Below are 12,397 nucleotides of genomic sequence, written 5' to 3'. Positions count from 1 at the left end.
CGAAATTTGTTTTTGATATTATCCCGTAAATCTTTATAACTGCTGTCAAATCTGGGGAAATATCTATCAAGGATTTCATATACATTGTGTGTGTGTGTGTGTGTGTGTGTGTGTGTTTATGTAGTAGGTGTGAGCTTTAAAGTTGCTTGAACAGTTACAGACCCCAGTTCATCCTCCATCCATGAGGCTGGATTGGTGCTGTGGTGCTAGGGACCTTCCAAGGGTTCCAGAAAATTCAAGAGAATAGTGGTTCCTGCAGCTAAAGCTGTGTGGAAACTAATCTCGGAGAGGAGAGAGGCCACTAACTGTCCTGCAGAGAGCGAACTGCAGGTGGCCAGGAGAGGCAGGGTACCTTGGGTCATCCAGAAAGGTGACAGATCAGAGAAAGATGGAAAGATGGCAGTGATGTTTGCAGAGTGTGGGCCTGGGGGGGGGGGTCAGAGAGGCCTCAAGGTCACCCAAAGACAAATTGCGTGCTGCTCTCACCTGGGTCCCGCTTAGCCCCTTATTTGGTCTCTTGTCCTGGTTTTTTGATTTTGAGGTTCTAGGCCTCCCCTGCTCCCCCGACCCTACCAGGACGCTTCATAAATGCAAGAAGGATTTCCCTACCCCAAAACTGGGAATGAGGGCCCAGGGGAACCAGAGATTTCACTAGAAGATGCCTACAACTGAGGCATAGATCTCCGAGAACAGACTAAACCAGTCCCAGCAGGTTCTGATAAGAACTGCAGAATGGTCAGGCTCGGGGCTGCACAGGACAGAGATGTTCCTTTCCAAAGCGGCCAGGAGCAGGCCTGCCGCCATCAGCACCACACACACCAGGTGCAGGCAGAGCCGGCCTTCATGACTGGCACCAACGTGACCCGAGCCAGGCTTGATGGCGGCACAGATACCTCACCAGATCTCCCAGGATCATTCCAAGGAACTAAGGGGGATGACAGCATTCAAAGCAAAACGAAATCTCAGGCTGGGGCTGGAGCTCAGCACAGAAGCACTTGCAAAGCTCTGGGTTTGATCCCAAGATTGGCGGGGGGGGGGGGGGGGGGGGGGGGGGGGGGGGGGGGGGGGGTTGAATCAAAGCTGAAAGTCTCAATAAAGAGTCACTGATAAGAAACACAGAATGGAGAGATGAAAAGCGAGGCGACATGTTTTAAGAGGGGAGCGGCGGCGAGGCATTAATGAAAAGGAGTGCGCGTGAGCAGAATCAACATCAGGGACACAGAAAACCCACTTCAGAAGTCACACAGATCAAAACGGAAAAGGCGACAAAGGGAAATAAAACGCCCACTCCTCCCTGCCGTGCAGGCCTGACTTTCAGTGGATTCTGCTCATGATCCTGCGTAGCTGGCCTGCAGTGGTAGTGACCTGCAGGGGTAGGGTGCCCCCCCCCCCCCCCCCCCCCCCCCCCCCCCCCCCCCCCCCCCCCCCCCCCCCGCCCGCAACCGCCTGCCCAGGACCTCGGCTACTGCTGGATCCAGGGTCAGGAATGTTCTATGTCTTGTGAGTAAGTGCCTCACCCTCTGCCAAAGCACTTCATGGAGGCAGACCAGAGCTCATGCCATGGGAGGGAAGGGCAGAGGCCTCAGCACAGGCCAGTTACAGCCTTCCTTATTGTCCTGGAGTTGTCTTGTCTCACTTTGACTATTTAGAGGTAAAACTGCTAGTGGAGACTTCAGAAGGAAATGACAATCTAAAAAGAAAAATCATTCATTCATTCGTTTACTCATTCATTCACTTTTCCTCAACCTCCCAAGTGTCTTTGCCACCAGGTTCAGCTCTGAGCACCTTTGGAAGCTCCCCTCTCACTTCAGTTGGCATTGATAGGTTGTTGGTTAATTCTGTCCAAGACCACGGTTTCATAGACCGCAGATAGGGACATGCCATATAGGAGGAAAGTCTGTAAGTCTGTTCCTTCTGTGCACATGGCTAAGAAATGAGTCCTGTTCTGTGTTGTTTCATCTTGAGAAGCTGAATACAGGTTACCATGGCAGCGCTCCTGTATGGAGAGTACCATTTCCGTTGGATGCTCTTCAGAGCCCTAATAGGACAAGAATATTCCTTAGGTCTCAAAGACATGAGAAAAAGGGCCGAAGGTGTTCCATTGCCATGAAGCCTGTATCAATGACAAACAAGGAGAAAACACACACACTCTGTGTGTGTGTGTGCATATGTATGTACCTGTACATATGTGTATATGTTTTTTAATAGAAATGCTCTCAAATCATACCCAAAAGATATAAATTTAAGCTAATAAAACATATGCTGATTCAAAGGGAATATGTGTAAGAGAGACCAATAGACGTGAAAGACAGTTGAAGGAAGTGTCTCAGGCACACAGAGCTCGCTCCTGAACTTGGGAGCACAAGAGTGAGAACAGAGCCACAGTCGGAAGACTCCATCATGTCCCATAATGTATCAGACAGCACGTGCCCAGCTGGGGGCCTCTCCAGCTGTGAGCTCATCAGAGAGACCATTAAAGCACAACAGAGGAAATGCCACAGAGAAGGTGGCCCTGATGCATGGAGACTTGTCACAGATGTTGTACCAAGCTCATAGCAACCACGCAAGGTTTCCATTGCGGAGAAATGTGTGGCTGGGGTAACTCACCCAAGGTCACATGACCATCAAATGAAGAAAATAGAATTTGAAGCAGCAGGCACATCTACTTCCAAGACCCTCTTCGTTCTCTTTGATCATGTCACCTGCTGTGTGACATCAGCCTAATGGTGCACAGGGAGACATGATCCCTCCAGCAAGGCCTTTACCTCTTAAGCCTCCCCAAACAGCACCACTTAATGGGGAGCAAGCGTTGAAATTAGGGGCATTTCTCATTTGGGCCACCACTAAGGCCGTGGCTATCTGCAAGACAAGCATCAAAGGCTGTCATTGAGCCACAGTCTGGTGACTGGGATGTGCTGAGAGTTCAGGAACACTGGATCATAGGGAGGTCAGGGGCAGAGGAACCTAGGGCTGGGGACAAGGGAAGGATACCTCTGAGGACAGAATGTTAGATCACCCTGTGCTGGAAAGTAGAGAAATGTAGTTGGCCACAGGCTTACCATTTGTCCCGGGTGCCACTGCAGCCATCAGTAACAGTGTACGAGTATACAAGAGGGAGAATAACTGCGCCAGGGCCAATAGGTGGCCTGGAACCAGGACACGGAAGAACTCCTTTCTTTTGACGCTGCATCTAACAGGAGCTTGCCTAGGGTCTGTCTCTAAGGCCTTGCATTAATCTTAAAACACAGCCGAGAGTGGCATTTATATTTTAACATAGTATTCTACTCTTGCTCGCTCCCGGTGCCCAGGGCTTGAGCCACTGCACTCTCACCGAGAGCTGTTTAGTGGTCCAGGGCAAAGAACTACAGGACAGAGCTGAAGACATCTTCAGAGAGCGAGCAGGAAGGGAACCCAGAAGGCAGAGAGGTCAGGAGCCAAGGCCAAGACAAGAACTTTACGATGAGAAACTGTCCAAGAGAGGGTCTCAGGAGCAAGAGGATCAGGAGCCCACATAAAAAAGAGACCATTCCACCAGTGGGGTTAGCACATGCAGGTTCTTGGGGAGCCCCTGAATTTGTACCCTCATTCAATACCCAAGGCCCCTATTGCAAACCTCTGACTCTTCTCCGGCCCCAGACCTGCCTGGCTCACCACTGGCTGACCACCGCTGGCTGCCCTGGTTCTGAGTTTTGAGATAATATGATATAGATAGGGAGTCTCTGCACACACACACACACACACACACACACACACACACACAGACCCGCATCACTGTGGGCTGCCGCATCCCTCCCACACAGTCTTTATTTTTCCTCCTGCAATGTCAAGTTGCCTTTCTGTGAAAAGTACCAACTGAAGGCTCAGGGGACCGGAATGTAATTTCATCCCATTTAAAGGTATCAAGGAGCAGGTGGGTGTAGCAGGCCCATTCTGAGCCCGGTGCTCCATCTCCTACCTCCTGCATATTCTCCTTCCTGTCCCTCCAAGGCCACCCTGGATGCTCCTGAAGGCTGGGGAACACGTGACTGCACTTGTTCACTGTGCACATAGTGAGCACACAGGACACAGATGCCAGAGGAGGAGGCCCTTCCTAGCGTCCTCCTGCCAGCTCATAGCGGAGCGAATGCTAAGTCAGTCACTCCAAGAAGCTGCTTCTATCCTGTAAGGGAGCGGCCCTGGGCATCTGACGCCTAGGGTAGCTTTTCATAGCAATATTGTATTTCTCAATTCTGAAACATGCATTAACATTCTGCAATAAGATGTATCCTTTGGATCGATCTAGACATTTAATTCCATCTTTCTTATGTTTTCTCTCCCCCTCCCTCCACAAAGCTGTTATTAAGTTGATGGAGTATCTCCTGATAGCGTCTTACAGTAAAAGTAGATTCGCCCTGGAAAATCCTATCTGCAGCGATTCTAAGTACAATTTCAATTGGTTTCTGAGTCCCCAGAATCACGAGTACCTCCAACGTCCCACGTCACAGCAGAGAAACCAAGTCCCAGAGAGATGCAGTAATTTACCTGCAGGATTTATCATCAGGAAGCCTTCAAGCAAGCTTACCACCTTCCAGGGTGGGACAGGCCTCATCTGCAGGGCCACTGTGCCTGTAGGCCCAAGCACCAGTGTTTACACGTTCCAGGCCTGGGTGGGTTAGCCAGAGACTATCAGGTCAGGGACAACCATGGGTGCACACCACGAGGTGTGAATTCTGCCAGAGACTATGGGCTCCCACGTGGAACTTGACCTCCACTGGAACGATCCTCCCACTCTGCTGCCGCTGTCCCTCCTTCCCCTAGCTCTGGATGCAGCGAGACAGCAAAGGCCTGGATTTCCCAAGACTCGGCTGGGAGGCCACAGTCAAGGCAGAGAGCAGCAGGTGTGGGTGCAAGTGCTGGGCTTCACTAGGACACTGTGGTTAGTGTTTCCCAGAAGCCTCCTCTGCCGATGACAGATGGCTCTCTGAGCAACAGTGGCTGCGTGTTTCATGAGGACACATTTGACCAAAGACCCACGATATCTGTCTACTGACTGACCACAGAACAGAAGGTGAGGAACCATGAGGATCCCAACATAGTGGGGCAGCCGGGGGCAAATGCTGGATTCGCCAGCATGGTACATCCACTGTCAGAGCCATGCTGACCCCAACCACTGTGCTCAGTTCCTGTGTTATTTTGGGTGGGGTCTCCTGTGTCTGAGGGCAGGCTTAGGAGTTGCCAGAGACCAGCGTGGAGTGGGTGGAGCCCAGTGGAGCATAGGGAGAGTCTGGCCTGATGTGAATTCACTCTGTGATCATGGGCATATAATTTCACTCCTATTAACCACCATCTCCTCTGTAACTGGTAGAAATAATAGATGTTTTATAAAGCCCACACCCTACATATAGCAAGTAAGTGGTATATTTTTGACTTCTTACTATTAAGTCATATACCATGGAGTCAAAAGGAGTCCAATGGCATCCTTTCCCCTTACAGAGGAGGAAACTGAGGCCCAGGAAAGTTAAGTGACTTGACCAAGGTCACAAGAAACTTCTGACAGACTTGGGGTTACAACAAGCCCAAGTATCTGGATGTTCAGACGAGTTCCGCACAGCCACGGGCTTATGTGGGTGTGCACATGGCTCTGCCCGAGTGGACCTTTCTGGTCTGCTTGGAGTGGAGAGACTCTTCAGTTAGCATGCAGGGGGTAGAGCAGGACATGGCTGAACTCTTTAAATTTGCCTCCTTTGGGGCTCCTGCCCCAATCCCCTGTTTAGCGGTAGAAGGTGTGAAGGTCATGGGTAGCTGAACGGAGAATGTCCTCTGAAGGGGTAGAGACTCGATCAGTATGAGTAGGAGCTGGGATTTGCCCTCTGTGGACAGAAACCTTTCTGTTTACGTCATCATTTTCTCATTGCGGTGACAAGAAGCCTGACAGAGGTGATTTAGCAGAGAAAAGGTTCTCTTCCGCTCACGGGTATCTTCTGAGGGTACAAGTCATCATGGTGGCAGCAACGGCTCAGGCCATGTTGGCAGGAGCTCGCTGTGTGGTGTGTTCACATCTTGGTGAATAAGGAGCAGGGAAGAGGATTGGAAGCAGGGCTGGGTTGTGACTCTCAAAGACCCGCCTCATCAACCTCCCCACCTCCCAACACACTGGGACTAGGTGTCCAAACACATGATCCCTGGGGACACTTCACACCCAGTCCGTGCTACTGCTGTGAGTAGAGACTCACGCATCTCCTGATCTGAGCTGTGCTAACTCCCCCTCTTCATCTTCTCATCTGAAAATTTTGTCCGGAAATTATAACCATGGCCCTTTTTGAGGACAGGAACTGGGTTTCTCAGGGCTCACTCAGAACCTGGGTCTCAACATCTCTGTGTGTTGTAACAACAGAGGGAGAAATGCTACTGGAAAGCTCAGCCCAGGGTTGGCTTCCGGGTGAGGGTCATCGTTTGCAAGCGAGAAGTGGACCAGAGGTTCTGATCACATACCCTAAAGCCAATGGGGCAAAGCAACAGCTGCTCAGCCCCGCCCACCATGCAGAGCCCCGCCCCTGAAGAGCTCCTCCCCCTCCGGCAGAGGCCCCACCTACATACACACTGACTTAGAATAAATAACCTTGCTCACCTCTCTGCTCTGAGGCAGGTGTGGAGTACTACTCCTACCTCATTTAAAAAGAGAAGCCCTGGTCAAGGTAAGCAGTAACTTACCGAAAGCGAACTGTCTATCAACCAAAGACCCAGCGAGGGCCAAGCCATTAGCAGGCACTGAGACACGGAAATCAAGACCAATCAATCCTACCCTGAGAAAGCTCTGCCTCAATGACTCAGGTGGCTCTAGTATAAAGTGTGGGGTGGGTAGGGAGAGGCAGTGTGGAAGGTGCAGAGGCCACGCAGAGAAGGAAGGCATTCTGTGCAGGCTGGGGCATTGGGAAGGCTTCGGCGAGGAGACCATGTTCTGTCCAGTGGTCCCATAGTCATTCACCTCCCAGGAGTGCACAAGGCCCCTATACCAACCTAGTCCCCTAAGAGTCACCATGGAACCTAGCCTGCTCTCCCTCTCCAGCTCTCTCTCCCCCTCCCTCCTTCCATCACACTGCTGCTTTATTTTCAGAGCCTCGGGATCCTCCCCCAAGCCTGTGACATTTACTCTTTGAAATGAGAGAATCTTTTCTATTTTCCTTTTCCAGAGCAGAGGCTCGGGGTGAGCTTTGCCCAAGATAGGTCCTGCCGGCGTTAACGTGGCAGCGGAAGGCAGGTGTCCAGTCCAGCGTAGGCTGTGTCAACAACAATTATTACATACCATTGTGTGCCAGGCCCAGCTGCAGGCTGGGCTCTGCATAAAGCCTCTGGGTGCCAAGCAAAGGCTGCCCCCTCCGTTCTCAGAAGCACCCGGCCCAGTTACGTCAAGGGGACAGGAGGCAGCTTTGGAGGAAGTGCCTATCTGTGTCTCTGACACGTGACATTATTTTCACTTCTTAGTAAACTCACACGGAAAAGTCGCTGCCCTAAAAAACGGGTGGTGTGCTTGAAACCACACTGCAGTAAACTGACTCCAATCAGCCGATAGCTGTCCCCACACAAGGCTGTGGTATCGTCACTCTGGCCAGAGCTAAGGTATGGCTGGAGGGTCTGGGTGGCAGCTCTGAATGTGTGTGTGTGTGTGTGTGTGTGTGTGTGTGTGTGTGTGTGTATCAGCAAACTTCTTAATCTCTCTCTGCATTACCTGCAGGCTTCAGTATTCTCTGAAGCCCCCAGTCACTGAGTCAGGGTCTTCTTCCTGCTGCATTATTGGTGCCCACATGGAGCAGGAGCCAGCCACGTTCTCCGGGAATCTGTCCGATCTCAAAGCAAGGACTGGGGGATGAAAACAAAAACGGATAGTTAAGTCAAAGCTCCTTCTCTTTCCGTGGGCTCTGGAGAGGCTACACTTCAAGGAAGTGGTCGGCAGAACCAGATCCAGGGGTAGAGTAGAGAACGGCTCTCTGCTGTCAAGAGTACTCACTGGGTCATCCCTGCCCTGTCTGTCTCCATCTCTATCTACACACACATAGACGTGCATGCAAGCATGCGCGCGCACGCACACGCACACACATTTATGATGTACCTACATGTACATATATAAGGACTCCACACCACTGTTCACAATGCCAGTACTCAGGAAATCCCCTGCTTGTGAAAAGTGTCTGTAACTTGGAAATCCAGCTCATGGCATTGGCAATGCAGGAAAAAGTTGGGTACCAGATATACATCCCCAGCTGAGATCCAGCCTTTTTATCTGACTCTCATCCTGCAAACAGCATCTCCTGAGGTCAGTTTAGTATTATGTCTTTACAGGTTTGCTCTATCTGGCGGCGATTTTGCTGTATAAGTAGTCCCGGACGCGGTACAGAAGACAGTCGGATACTCCTCAAGGAGACCAGGCATGCTCAGGCCCATGAACCCATGATCTATACAGAGAAAATGAAATGTCACTAGGGCAGCGTGCTGCTGTGAGGCACTGCCAGGCTCTTGCTCTGCCCGGCTCATCACTCGCCCACTTGCAATGTGTGCAGAATCGCTTTCTCCACACCCACACCAGCATTTGTGGTTATGATTTTTATTTTTCTCTAGCCATGTTAACATGTTATTCCATTCGTCATCTGCCCATTGGCTTTCAGTGAGACGGCTTGAAGTTCACACTGTGAAAAAAAAAAAAGAGGTGGATCTAGTGAGACAGTAAAGGCTCCTGATTCTGAGCTTTGCCGTAGCAGTTGGTCAGCCACTGACACCTGCATCTGTTTGACACTCTACCTGGGCCACAAGGCAGTGGAGTTGTTGATCTGGAGGCTGGAGCAGCTCGCTGGGAGAGGAGTGTCAGATGGAATTGGGTGGAGGAGCTCCTTGGCATGTCCCTGATTGGGTTTAAAGGGTGAAAGGAGAGGTCACTGCAGGTCACAGCCAAAGCGTTGCTTTGATGCATGATCAAGTGCAGACCCAGCCTCCCACGATCTTATTTTTTCTGACTGCTGTGTTTTGGTGATTCTCCGTTTATTCTAGACATGAGTATTTTATCAGATAAGTGCTTTGAATTATTTCCTCCCCCCACACAATAGTTTGTCTTTTCATCCATTTTTAATAAGGTCTTCTACAGAGTACAAAAATGTTGACATTTAATATGTGAGACTGCTTTTAGGCAAGCGGAAGGACTTTGAGAAACCCAATGGATACCCGAGTGGAAATACGGTCTGAGCTGTTGCATGTGCAAGCCTGGAGTCAGGGGAAGGTCTTGGGGCTGGCTTGGGAACCATCGGCACAGGCATGACTTGCAAAGACCACGCAGCTAGTTAAGTCCCCAAGGGAAAGAATGAGATGAGGACATGGGACCAGGGATCAGGGTCAGTCAGGGCTTGTAAGTAGAGCGGCCAGGAGAAGTCAGCCAAAGAAACAGAGGGGACTACCAGTGAGGCAAGATGATCCACGGTGGGCGGGATCCAGGCACAGAGAGCAGAACTCCAGCTAGGTGGGCTGAGTAAGATAGACCCTGAAACCGTTCACTGCTGAGAAGAGGGTCAGCCACCAGCTGCTTTCACAGAATGCAGATGTGATCCAGGTGTGAGCCAGTGAGGAGGAGCCAATGGGAGAGGGCGGGATGCTGAGTCAGAACAAGGCTCTCAAAGGTTAAACCAGACAGTGTGGGGGTGTGTGCGTGCGTGCGTGCGTGCGTGTGTGTGTGTGTGTGTGTGTGTGAACAAGGGAACTTACTTTGCTTTTTTATTTAATTTCTTTTTGAGACAGTCTCATGTAGCCCAGGCTAGTCTACAACTTTCTATGTAGCTCAGTTGACTTAGAATTTCTGATCCTCCTGCCTTTGCCTCCTGAGACTTGGGGTTCCAGGCCCACTGTCACACCCAGTTTATATGGTGCTGGGTTCAAACACAGGGATTTGTGCATGCCAGATGAAACTCGACCAACCAAGCTACCCTAGCCCTGGGTTTATCCTTACTTCATTGCATGTTTTATCCTTTGTGCTTCTGGAAATAAATAGAAGCATGTTTGCACACTGACAGGAGTGAGCCCAAGGACAGGCAACCAGGCTAACTCAGGAGAGTGGTTAGGGCTACTAGGTCAACCCATAAGGCCATACTCTGGAGCAGACAGGGCAGGATGGCATCTGTGCAAATGGTTTAAAGAGAGACACATGGGGCTGGGAGACATGATGGATGTCCCCATGGGTCTTCCCGCAAAGGTGCACATCCTTCCAGATACTCATCTGTGTGCAAAGCAAGATGAATGGCTGATTTTTGCACCACGCTGTTCATATTTTTCATTCTTGTTTTCCCTATTCAAAAAAAATGCCACAGAGAACCACCCCTGGCAGAGCGTGGAGAGCAAACTCAATCTTGGGAACGGCTGCTTCCGACGTGGTCGTCTGGAAGCTCCATCATTTATCCAGCCAATCTCCTGCTGTCGGACGCTTAGGCTGTCTGCCTCCCTCCTGATGTGCTCTTTTTGTTTTTCTTTTTTTTCCCCTCCTATTGCAAATAATGCCAGAGAAATCCTCTTTGCATAAATGCATACCCTTGAGCTTTTCAGAAATATCAACCTCTAGAAGAAATCAAATTGCTGGGTCAAAAGACAGGTGCATCTTGAATCGTGATCAGCGCTGCTTAAGGGTCCTCTACAGAGATTACTTCAGAGAAGCCTCCCGCTCACACTCGGTGAGAGTGTGACACATTCACAAGGTTGTTTAAAGTGGAGTTCAGCTCTCAAGTGGGTCAGAAACACAAGGATCACACCCTCCCTCTTCCGCACTCAACAGGGATGTGCTCATTCCGGCTGGCTGGGAGGGCTCTAAGAGGCAGACCCGAACTGCCTCCCCCAACAGAGCAGGGTGCCAGATAGGGTGGGGCAGATGTGGGGAACTGGGGGTTGGGGGTATACAAGCGGGGGGGGGGGGTGGGGAGGAGGGGGCACCAGGTGTTAGGTGGGGAATAAGTGGCTCCCTGTGGGGTTCTGGGAAAGGACTCAACTTGCCACTTCCCGGTCACACCATGAGGTCTGACAATTCATCTGAAATGGTGGGCAGGCACTGCTGGCCACCCATGCATATCCATTCCAGACTTCAGATGTCTAGTTTATGAATCCTGTTAAACTGGGAACAGGGGTCACCCTAACTTAAAACTTAAGTCTCTCATGCCCTCCTCTGTAGTCATATGACACACTTCAACCAATGAAAGAAGAAAACATTATATTACTCTACAACTCCTGGGTCGTGTGACATATCTTCAGCCAATGGAATGGGTCAGAAGTTGCTTCAGGGCATTCTGGGAAAGCTGTGAGTATGATAGACCCTGGAGAAGACAATGTCTGCTCATCTGGACCTGGAACACACCCAGTGAGGAGCCATCACACCATGACTTCAGTTGTACACACCAAGGACAGCACAGGGTAATTAGAGAAGTGTAGACAGAGTTTTCTGTCCCACCCAGACTCATTCAGTCCCAAATAAACACATAGAGGTCTATATCAATTATAAACTGGTTGGCCTATTAGCTCAGGCTTCTAATTAACTAATTCTTACATCTTAAATTAGTCCATAATCCTTGTCTGTGTTAGCCACGTGGCTTTGTACCTTTTATCAGTGAGGCATTCTCATCTTTCTTCCTCTTGTTCTGGGTTACTACTGCAGACTGAGCCTTTCCTCTTCCCAGAATTCTCTGATTCTGGTTGCTCCATCTATACTTCCTACCTGGCTACTGGCCAATCAGTGTTTTATTAAATCAATACAAGTGACAAATCTTTACAGGGTACAAGACCATTGTCCCACAGCAGAGAAGGCTGGTCCCCGTGGCGTTTGGAGTACTTGGGCCTTCCCAGGTTGAAAAACAAAGCCCTCACCCCTATGTGCCCTGTCAATCAGGTTTCCAGTGTCTTCCATGCTGTGCCCGAGCCTGTGCTAATGAGCCGTGAGCCCCCTACATAGCTGGATGCTCATTGTTCCTGTGGTAAAATAAAAGGATCAAACCAAGAGATTTTGAAACCATGTTTTTCCCTTGAGAAGAGTTTAGATTTGCAGATAATCTATTTAATGGCTGCAGAGAGTTCACTTCCACTTCCCTTCTGAGCCCTCTCTCCAGCGTCAGCATGGTGACAGCTCAGGCCAGTGATAAAAGAACCCGAGGCCCAAGGGATGGCTCAGTTGGCCAAAGACCGTGCAGAGCCTCAGTGCCCACTTAAAAGCTGGATACATACAGTACATGTCTTGATCTCAGCACTGGGAAAATGGAGACAGAGGGATCCTGGGAATTCACTGGCTAACCAACCTATCCAGATTGACAAGCTCCAGGCTCAGTGAGAGACCTTGTCTCAAAGAATAAGAGGGTAGAGTGCTTGAGGAAGACATCCAGTGTTGGCCTCTGACCTCCACACGATCGAA

The sequence above is a fragment of the Alexandromys fortis genome, unplaced genomic scaffold (genome assembly GCF_014885135.2).
Source record: "Alexandromys fortis isolate MF-2015 unplaced genomic scaffold, M_Fortis_MF-2015_v1.1 scaffold_26, whole genome shotgun sequence".
NCBI classification, from domain to species: Eukaryota; Metazoa; Chordata; class Mammalia; order Rodentia; family Cricetidae; genus Alexandromys; species Alexandromys fortis.
This window is presented reverse-complemented; position numbering follows the sequence as displayed.